Below are 10,466 nucleotides of genomic sequence, written 5' to 3' on the forward strand. Positions count from 1 at the left end.
AGTAAAGACAATAAAGGGAAACACGGATGGAAACAAAAGATAACCAAGTAAATTAACACCAACATAGCTGGGACACAAACAAATAAAAATGTGCTCGAATAAAGAAGGGGATGTTAACTCAATCAATCACATCATTTCCGATACACAATTATGAATCCTCGATGTCTCATATTAACCTCAATTTCCAAACCTTTAGCACACATGGCACCTTGTGCCCATATATTTCTATCTCACTTTGCACAACAACATCCTCGTGCTACCCAGTACATAATGTACGTAACAAATGCAATTAAGATGTTCGAGGGGTCTCATTTATACAGCATAGGGTAATTACAGTTTCTAAACCAATTAGGAAATTAGCGAGAAGGATGAAGTTATTTTTAAAAATCGCTTGAGTGAAGAAAATACCCCTTTCAAATAAAAATACAACGTCGAATAGATTATCGCCTTTAATATATGTTTTATTAAATTAACACTTAATAGAAATTTCTTTTTAAATAAAATACAACCTCAGACGGTTTAAGAAAAATTTAATTGAGAAACTAATTGAAATAAAAATATAACAATTATTGGAATTTGAAATATTGAAATGTATATATAAATACGGCGAGTTCAAATTTAAAAGTCATACAAAGTAGCGTAATATTATTTCCTTTATTTTAAATCACTATATTACTAACAACTTAGCATGACATGAGGAAATGACCCAACGTAGTAAATTTACTTTGAAAATTAATTCATCAGAGTAATAGTTTCAGGATAAGAATTCAAGGAACAACGACAAGTCAATAACTCAATGTCAATAACTTGATCCTCAAAACTCAGTGAAACCCGAAATACAAATTATCAAAGTCTTGAACAAATAAACTAGGGTCTTTTCAGTATCCAGCTATAACCAATCCCTAAGTGAAAATGTAAAACTACTAAATAACTTGCACAGTCAGAGAGGAATACATAAGCACATATATTGATGTGGCGCGCATCCTAATCCCACTAATCCTCCCTTATTCCTCCGCAATAATTATAATAAGAGTAAATAGTATATATATGTTGCGGCGCGCAATCCAATGCCACCAATCCTCCATTGTTCCTCCGTAATAATTACAATAAAAGTAAATATAATATATATATATATTGTGGCGCGCAACCCGATCCCACTAGTCCACCTTTATTGCTCCTCAATATATCACTTTTATTTCTCCTTTTGCGGTGTGCAACACGATCCCACGTGTCCACCCTTACTACTCCTGCTGCGGTATGCAACCCGATCCCACCAGTACACCCTTATTGATCCTCAATATATCACCCTTATTTCTCCTGTTGCGGCGTGCAATCAGATCCCACCTGTCAACCCTTATTACTCATGTTGCGGCGTGCAACTGTAACGACCCGACCGGTCATTTTGAGCTTTTGCACTTCGCTCACCAGTTCTCAGGCATGACTCACCCCATGTGATGTATTATGACTTATGCAAATCGTCAGTTTTGGTTTTCAGGGTAATCAGAATGAATTTGGAAGAACAGTTCTAAGTTTGAAGCTTAAATTTGAAAGATTTGATCAAATTTTGACTTGTTAGTATATGATCTCGGATTGGAATTTTTATGATTTGATTAGCTCCGTTAGGTTATTTGGGACTTAGGAGCATGATCGGAATGTATTTTGGAGGAACGTGGAAGGTTTAGGCTTGAATTGGTGAAATTGGAATTTTGACATTTTCTGGTTGATAGGTGAGATTTTGATATAGGGGTTGGAATGGAATTCCGGAAGTTAGAATAGGTCTGTTATGTCATGTGTGATGTGTGTGCAAAATTTCAGGTCATTCGGACGAGGTTTGATAGACTTTTTGGTAGAAAACAAAATTTGAAGGTTTTTGGAATTCTTAGGCTTGAATCCGATGTGATTTTGGTGTTCTGATGTTGTTTTGAGCGTTTCGAAGATTGGAACAAGTTTGAATGAGGTTATGGGATATGTTGGCATGTTTGGTTGAGGTCCCGAGGGCCTCGGGTAAGTTTCGGGTGGTTAACGGATCAATTTTTGGACTTTGGACTTGGCAGTTTTGCTGATTTTTGTTTCAGAGATTTTTGTTCATCGCGTTCGCGGAGGGTGCATTGCGTTCGTGAAGGGTGATTTCTGCGGTGATGATTTTGTTCTATGCTTTCGCGAAGGAGATGACGCGAGCGCGAAGGTGGAGGTAACATGTGCATCGCGGACGCGTTGGACGCCCCAGGCCCTTGAGCTATGCGTTCGCAATTATTATCGCGTTCACAAAAGGCTGGAATGGCGAAGTATCACGTTCGCATGGCAGCGTCCGCGTTCGTGAAGGGAAAAGTGGAGAGGCACGAGAGGGCGGTCGCGTTTGCGAAGAAGGAAATTTTGCCTGGGGCAGAATGTTTAAAAGCGGGTTTTCGCGACTTTTGGTCTATTTTCTCCATTGTTGAACGGTTTTTTGAGCTTTTGAGAAGGATTGAAGAGGGAATCGAAGGGAAGCACTTGGAGGTATGATTTATGGACTTAATACTCAATCCTAATGTGATTTCTACCTAATTAATCATGAAATTTGTGAAATTTAAGTCTAACAAATTGGAAGTTAGGGCTTGGAAATTGGAGATCTAAATCTAGGGATTTGAGGGGTCATTTGTGGTCGAATTCTGATGTATTTGATATGTATGAACTCGTGAAGTGCAAGGATTTTAGTTTTGTGATTTTTATCGGAATCCGAGAGGTGGGCCCGGGGGTCGGGTTTGGCCAATTTCAGGATTTTTGATGTAAATTGATTATTTTTGAGTGGGCTTTGTTCCCTTAGCATATTTTGATGGTATAAATATGTTTTGGATAGATTTGGAGCATCCGGAGGCCGATTCGAGAGGCAAAGGCATCGCGGGCTAGAGTTTGGACCAGATAGAGGTAAGTAATGATTGTAAATATTGTCCTAAGGGTATGAAATCCCGTATTTCACATCGTTGTGCTATTTCAAGGTGACACACATGCTAGATGGCGAGCGTGGGGTCGCGTACTATTGGGGATTGCGACGTAGTCCGTCCCGTATGATTGTTTTTACTGCGTATTTGATTGAAAACTATTTGCTATCATCATATTTTGGGTTGGATGCCATATTTGGGCCTCGTGCCAACTGTTTTGGACCCTTAGGGGATTTTTACTACTATTCATCACTGTTTTGACTTCATATTTGTACTCAATCATGCTATATTGTACTGTTTTCATAACTCAGTCATATTTACTCTATTTTGACATCTTAAATGATATTTTGGGCTGAATATTGTATTTTACTGTGTCCGAGTGGCTTTGAGAGATTTCTGACTGAGTGAGGCCGAGGGCCTGTGTTGTGAGGATATTATGGGATCGGGTTGCCTGCCGCAGTAGTGTTGTATTGATTCATGATTATGAGGCCGGGGGCCTGATTTGTTACGCCATGAGGTTGCTTGATATGAGGTCGAGAGCCTGTTTGATTATGCCACGAGATGGCTTGTTATTGCGCTTGGTCCGTAAGGGGCCCCTCTCGGAGTCAATACACCCCTAGTGAGCGCGGGTACCAAGTGTGAGTGATATGATGTAGCCTGATGGGTTGTTGTTGTTTCATGTTGTTGCCCGAGGGTCTCTTCTTGATCCATGTTTGCCTGATGGGCGATTCTTGATTTAGACCTTAGTGGCAGAGTCATCGAAGTTAGCAAGGTAGCTGCCCGACGTTCGCATCATTGCTTTTCTCTTACTTGTCTTCCTTACATTGTATTTAGGATATTATTAGATCCTTCGTTGTATTCAGACCTTAGTAGATGCTCGTGACTTGTGACACCCCGATGTCGGGCTTGTGTATTTATTCCGCACTATTCATTTAAACTTACATTATGAGATATCTGATTAATTAAAGGCTTAAAATGATTGTTATTGATTAAATGGTTAATTTGGGAGTTGTGTTGGCCTAGTTTCACGATAGGCGCCATCATGACCGGGTCGATTTTAGGGTCGTGACAAGTTGGTATCAGAGTCTAGGTTACATAGGTCTCACGAGTCATGAGCAGGTTTAGTAGAGTCTCATGGATTGGTACGGAGATGTATGTACTTATCTTCGAGAGGCTGCAGAACCTTTATGAAAAACTTCACATTCTTGAATTCTTATCGTGCATCCTTAATTCATCTTGAAATATAACTCCTTGAATTCCTTCCACGCATTCGTATGTGCGCATGGGTGCTCGGTATTAGTTGTGCATTGACGGCTTGCGATTCCCGGATCGAGGGGCGAGATGTGATCTCTGTATGTTGATGTTGTTCTAGTCTGGAGGACTTGAGGCCGGATTTTGCCTATAGTTTGAGCTCTGAGGCATTGATCGTGTGAGCATGTGCTTCTGGATTTATATGTCCGATAGTGTCCCTATTAGTGGTAGTGATGACTGTATAGCTACATGACGAATGTGATGTGATTGTGAGATGTGTTCATATGAATTGAATGAGACGAGAAGGGTCTGCCTGAGGACAGAAAGAACTATTTGGTACTTGATTTCCATTTTGATTTGAGGTATAGCCCTAAGTTATGGGTTTGTTGAAGAATCTTTTCATCTTGTTTAGTTAGGGAATGAAGTAGATTTCATGTCATGATATGAGTTCAGACTCGGGAAGATTAAGTGACTACATGATGTTTATGACAGTGGAAGGGTATAAAGAGATGTTAGTTTGAGACGAAGCATGCGGTTTATCTCCTACGGGGTGTCCTGGGGGCGTGTGATCCCTATGTTGTTTTGTAGCGAGTCCTCCTTTACTAGTGAATTATATGTGTTGCAAATTGAGTTTGGATCGCATATGAGAGTTGTCTTGACTGTTACGAGAGTTAATGCGAGATTTGTAGAAGATTTGAGGTACTAGATGATTTGTGTTGCACGAGCTTATGAAGGACTTAGTTCAATCTCACTATGGTATTATGGCAGTAATATAGTATGGGTGTTGTGCGTTATTTGTGTTTTGACCTATGGCTTTGAGACACGTGGGGGAGTCTGCTATTGATTAGTCAATTGCACGGTTATGTGCTATGTTGGTTCCAGTTTGAGGCATACGGGCGAATTTGTAATGGCTTACGGAGATTGATACCGAGAATGGCTCGAGTAAAGGAAAATTTTGACAAAGGTTGTGTTATGCTTCATAGGTGTATGAGAATCACGGAATGTCTTGAGTGTGTATTGGTAAAGGATGTGCAGTGCATAGAACAGGAAGTTGCTTGGTTGCATTAAGGTGAGGTTACATTCTGCGGTGTCGGGGTGCTAATGGAGCACAGGACGTCGTCCTGTTTGATCAGTCTAATTGCGGTTTGAGTAGAATGGGTGACTCTCGAGAATAGTTCTAATGGATTCAAGATTTTACATGTAATAATTGGAGACTTCAAGTTGTATAATCGGATAGAAATTGAGGTTTGCATTGGCGGGTGTCAAGACTCGTGGTATTTCTATATCATTAGGGGAGTCTATATATCAGTATCAGGAAGGTGAAGGTAATGGCTTTGGGTTCGCAGTGAGTCACTTCAGGGTAGGTATTGTGAGTGTGGTGCGTTTGGGAATATTTAAGAGAGTATCCAGCGGCTTAGGAGCCTTAGACGGTGTGGTTTTATGCTTGGGTCTCGTGCGGTGAGTCTGGGTTGAGGAATTGTGGTGTTATAACAAGAAGAAATATCAAGTTGAAGGTAAATCAGAAGGAACTTGGATAGATAGGATAACTTGGTAGTAAGCCGGATCGGCATGGTAAGGATATGATTAGTTCTTTAGATGCTTACGAGGTAATGAGTTTCTGCAGGTGTTTCGCGGCAATGCTTTTGGGTTTTAGTGACATGCGTAACTTGGTTGAGTTAGAAGGATTCAGTCCTGACGGTTTAGTTTTGTGCAAATAGAATTCGGAGAGTTCTTGATGGTTTCTACCACGGTTAGAGATGTATATTTTCTACTAGCATGAGGAGCATGAGATGTATAGCGATTTTCTTCTAGATGGGATTAATGGAAAGTTCTTGGCTAGTTGAGTACGTAGTTGCTTGTGGCTCTAAAAGGATATGAAGTTCTCATGTTTATCCTATGATGGTATGGTATATGCGGTATGTTGTGTAGGATTGAGATTTGCATGTGTAAGGTCACGGTTCAGTTTTGAAAGGAAGGTCACAAACTCTTAGGTGGCATAAACAGTTCAGATGACTAGGGAAATGATATTATTAATTGGTGTGGCTTTATGAGGGTATACGGTTCAGAAAAAAGGTAATGTGATTGAGTTGTTGATACTTCATTAGTATTGCGGCACTCTCTTGTTGGATCGACTACTGATATTCGAGTTTGCTTGGTAGCACAGAAAAATTATAGGAGTACCTCTCGTGGGATGATTGGGTATTAGGTGTGTTGTATATTCGAACGGTGGAGTTGGGATCAGATATGGTAATGCACGTGCGGTATGAATTTGGAGACTGAGAGTTCTCATAAACAGGTTAGGTCGTGGTTGTGGACAACATATATCGGTCTTGTGTGGTAACTATTGGAGGTTTGGAGGCCCGAGTGGATCCTTGTTGCTTAGTATGCTAGATTTTGGTGTGATATTGGGTATGGACTGGTTGTCTTAGTATTGTGTTATTCTGGGCTATTGCGCTAGGGCGGCAACGTTGGCTATGCCGAGAATGCCACAGATTGGGTGGCGAGGTACGACAGATTATGTTTTCAGTAGGGTGGTTTCATTTTTGAAGACCCAGCAGATGTCTGGGAAGGGTTGTTTTTCTTGTTTGGCCTTCGTGATGGATGGCAGTGCAAAAACTCCTACCATTGATTCAGTTCCGATGATGAGAGATTCTTCCGGATATGTTTCCTGTTGCTGGACATGTCGTCAGACAGGATTGTTGATTTTGGTATTGATTTTGTGCCGGGAACCGTAGCGTGTGGCACCGGCGGAGTTAAAAGAGTTGAAGGAACAACTTCAGGGACTCCTTGATAAGGGGTTCATTGGTAGGCCAATGTATATGTATGTTCTAACTTGAGTCGGTTTGGTTGACTCCGAGTTGTATTGTTGAGGGATATATTGATCCGATTGTTGTTGAGCTTATTAATGACCTTGGGAGATCTATGAGTTACCTTTACGTGTGGCGAGGCATTGGTATTTGTTGGTTATAGGCACATGTGGTGCGGTTTTAATTAGGGCCTCTCAATGGAATTCGAGCGGGAAGAGTATGGGGTATTGCTCGGCGGATGGCGTATCGATTGTGTCCTTTCGGGTTTGTATAACGTTATGTCAATTGCTTCGTTGTGGTTATGATGATTTGCTTTGGTTCTAGACATCGAATTACGCGTGGTTGTCAATTTTGAGCACAGTGACTTGAGGTGTTTCATGTGGGCCAGTGTTTGGATAGGGTCGCATATTGCAATGAAGTTATGTGGAGGTATGATCCTTTAGGTTAGATTTGTGTGTTCTGTTTCTACGATGTGTGACGGTTTATCAATATTGCGTGTGGTGGTAATGGTTAGATTGCGGTATAACTCTCTCATTTGAGTCATTTTCATGATTCGAGTATGTTCGGATTGTTGCTTATTGGTGCGCGGATTGCACGAGTTGTGGCTTTAGTTTGTATTGATGTAACATGTAACCATAGTAGTTGTGTTGGATTAGATGAGATCGTTGAGATCTATAATAAATATAAACGTGTTCGATTTCAGCATGTTGGGAGGATAATATCGAGGTTCGACTCAGAAATTTGCTGTGGTCCTTGCCAAAAGAGAAGAGGCTTCACGAATGGTTGATCTGAGGAATGGTTATGACTTTCTACGTGTTTCATTTATCATTAGCAGTATACGGAAGTGTTGGAGTGAGGCTTTATTGGATAAGAGGTTTATTATCGATATTCGGTTGCTTTGAGCAACTGCCGTGATTAGAAGTTATCGCTATGAGTGGTTGAGTTATGGGGTATATCATGTAATTGCATATGAGGTTGCAGGTGTGGTTTTTACAACTTTTTTGGGCTTATTCAGAGTATAGATGTGAGATTCTGGACGTAACGATGATTTTAGAAGTGGAGGTGTGGTTCTAAGGTTCATGGGCTAGGTTGGATTGTGAAATTTCAGTTACATTGTGTTATCGGAACTATATGAGATAGTATGTGCATGGTAAGGTTGCACATCAAGTTGATGGTTTTCGGAACAACTCTGGGTACGTTCGAGGACGAACGTATGTTTAAGTGGGGGAGGATGTAACGACCCGACTGGTCGTTTTGAGATTTTTCACTTCGCTCGCCAGTTCTCGGGCATGACTAGCCCCGTGTGATGTATTATGACTTATGCAAATCGTCAGTTTTGGTTTTCAGGGTAATCAGAATGAATTTGGAAGAACAGTTCTCAGTTTGAAGCTTAAATTTGAAAGGTTTGACCAAGTTTTGACCTGTTAGTATATGATCTCAAATTGTACTTTTTATGATTTGGTTAGCTCCGTTAGGTGATTTGGGACTTAGGGGCGTGATCGGAATGTATTTTGGAGGTCTGTGGAAGGTTTAGGCTTGAATTGACAAAATTGAAATTTTGGCATTTTCCAGTTGATAGGTGAGATTTTGATATAGGGGTCAGAATGAAATTCTAGAAGTTGGAGTAGGTCCGTTGTGTCATGTGTGATGTGTGTGCAAAATTTCAGGTCATTCGGACGAGGTTTGATAGACTTTTTGATCGAAAACAAAATTTGAAGGTTTTTGGAATTCTTAGGCTTGAATCCGATGTGATTTTTGTGTTCTGATGTTGTTTTGAGCGTTCCGAAGATTGGAACAATTTTGAATGATGTTATGAGATATGTTGGCATGTTTGGTTGAGGTCCCGAGGGCCTCGGGTAAGTTTCGGGTGGTTAACGGATCAATTTTTGGACTTTGGACTTGGCAGTTTTGCTGGTTTTTGTTGCAGAGATTTTTGTTTATCGCGTTCGCGGAGGGTACATCGCGTTTGTGAAGGGTGATTTCTATGGTGATGATTTTGTTCTACGCATTCGCGAAGGAGAGGGCACAAACGCGAAGGTGAAGGCAACATGTGCATCGCGGACGCGTGATTGGGATCGTGTTCGTGAAGAGGAGTGAGATCGTTGGGCGCCCAGGCCCTTGAGCTATGCGTTCGCGAAAGGCTGGAATGACAAAGCATCGTGTTAGCGTGGCAGCGTCCGCGTTCAAAAAGGGAAAAGTGGAGAGGCAGTGAATTTGGTCTACGCGAACTCGAGAGGGCGGTCGCATTCGCGAAGAAGGAAATTTTGCCTGGGGCAGAATGTTTAAAAGTGGGTTTCGAGACTTTTGGTCTATTTTCTCCATTGTTGAACGCTTTTTGGAGCTTTTGAAAAGGATTGAAGAGGGAATCGAAGGGAAGCACTTGGGGGTAAGATTTATGGACCTAATACTCAATCCTAATGTGATTTCTACCTAATTAACCACGGAATTTGTGGAATTTAAGCCTAAAAAATTGGAAGTTAGGGCTTGGAAATTAGAGACCTAAATTTAGGGATTTGAGGGGTCATTTGTGGTCGAATTCTGATGTATTTGATATGTATGAACTTGTGAGAGTGTAAGGATTTTAGTTTTATGATTTTTATCGAAATCCGTGATGTGGGCCCGGGGGTCGGGTTTGGCCAATTTCGGGATTTTTGATGTAAATTGATTATTTTTGAGTGAGCTTTGTTCCCTTAGAATATTGTGATGGTATAAATCTGTTTTGGATAGATTTGGAGCATCCGGAGGCCGATTCGAGAGGCAAAGGCATCGCGGGCTAGAGTTTGGACCAGATAGAGGTAAGTAATGATTGTAAAATATTTTCCTCAGAGTATGAAACCCCGGATTTCACATCGTTGTGTTATTTCGAGGTGACACACACGCTAGATGGCGAGCGTGGGGTCGTGCACTGTTGGGGATTGCGACTTAGTTTGTTCCGTATAACTATTTTACTGTGTATTTGATTGAAAACTATTTGCTATCATCATGTTTTGGGTTGAAGGCCATATTTGGGTCTCGTGCTAACTGTTTTGGATCCTTAGGGGATTTTTACTATTATTCCTTATTGTTTTGACTTTAATTATGCTATATTGTACTGTTTTCATAACTCAACCATATTTACTCTGTTTTGACATCTTAAATGATATTTTGGGCTGAACATCGTATTTTACTGTGCCCGAGTGGCTTTGAGAGATTTTTGACTGAGTGAGGCCGAGGGCCTGTATTGTGAGGATATTATGGGGTCGGGCAGCGCACCGCAGTAATGTTGTATTGATTCATGATTATGAGGCCGAGGGCCTGATTTGTTACGCCATAAGGTGGCTTGATATGAGGTCGAGAGTCTGTTTTATTATGCCACGAGATGGTTTGTTATTGCACTTGGGCCGTAAGGGGCCCCTCCCGGAGTCTGTACACCCCCAGTGAGTGTAGGTACCCAGTGTGAGTGATATGATGTAGCCCAAGGGGCGGTTCTTGATTCATGTTATGTCCGAGG

The sequence above is a fragment of the Nicotiana sylvestris genome, chromosome 3 (assembly GCF_000393655.2).
Source record: "Nicotiana sylvestris chromosome 3, ASM39365v2, whole genome shotgun sequence".
In the NCBI taxonomy this organism is placed as follows: Eukaryota; Viridiplantae; Streptophyta; class Magnoliopsida; order Solanales; family Solanaceae; genus Nicotiana; species Nicotiana sylvestris.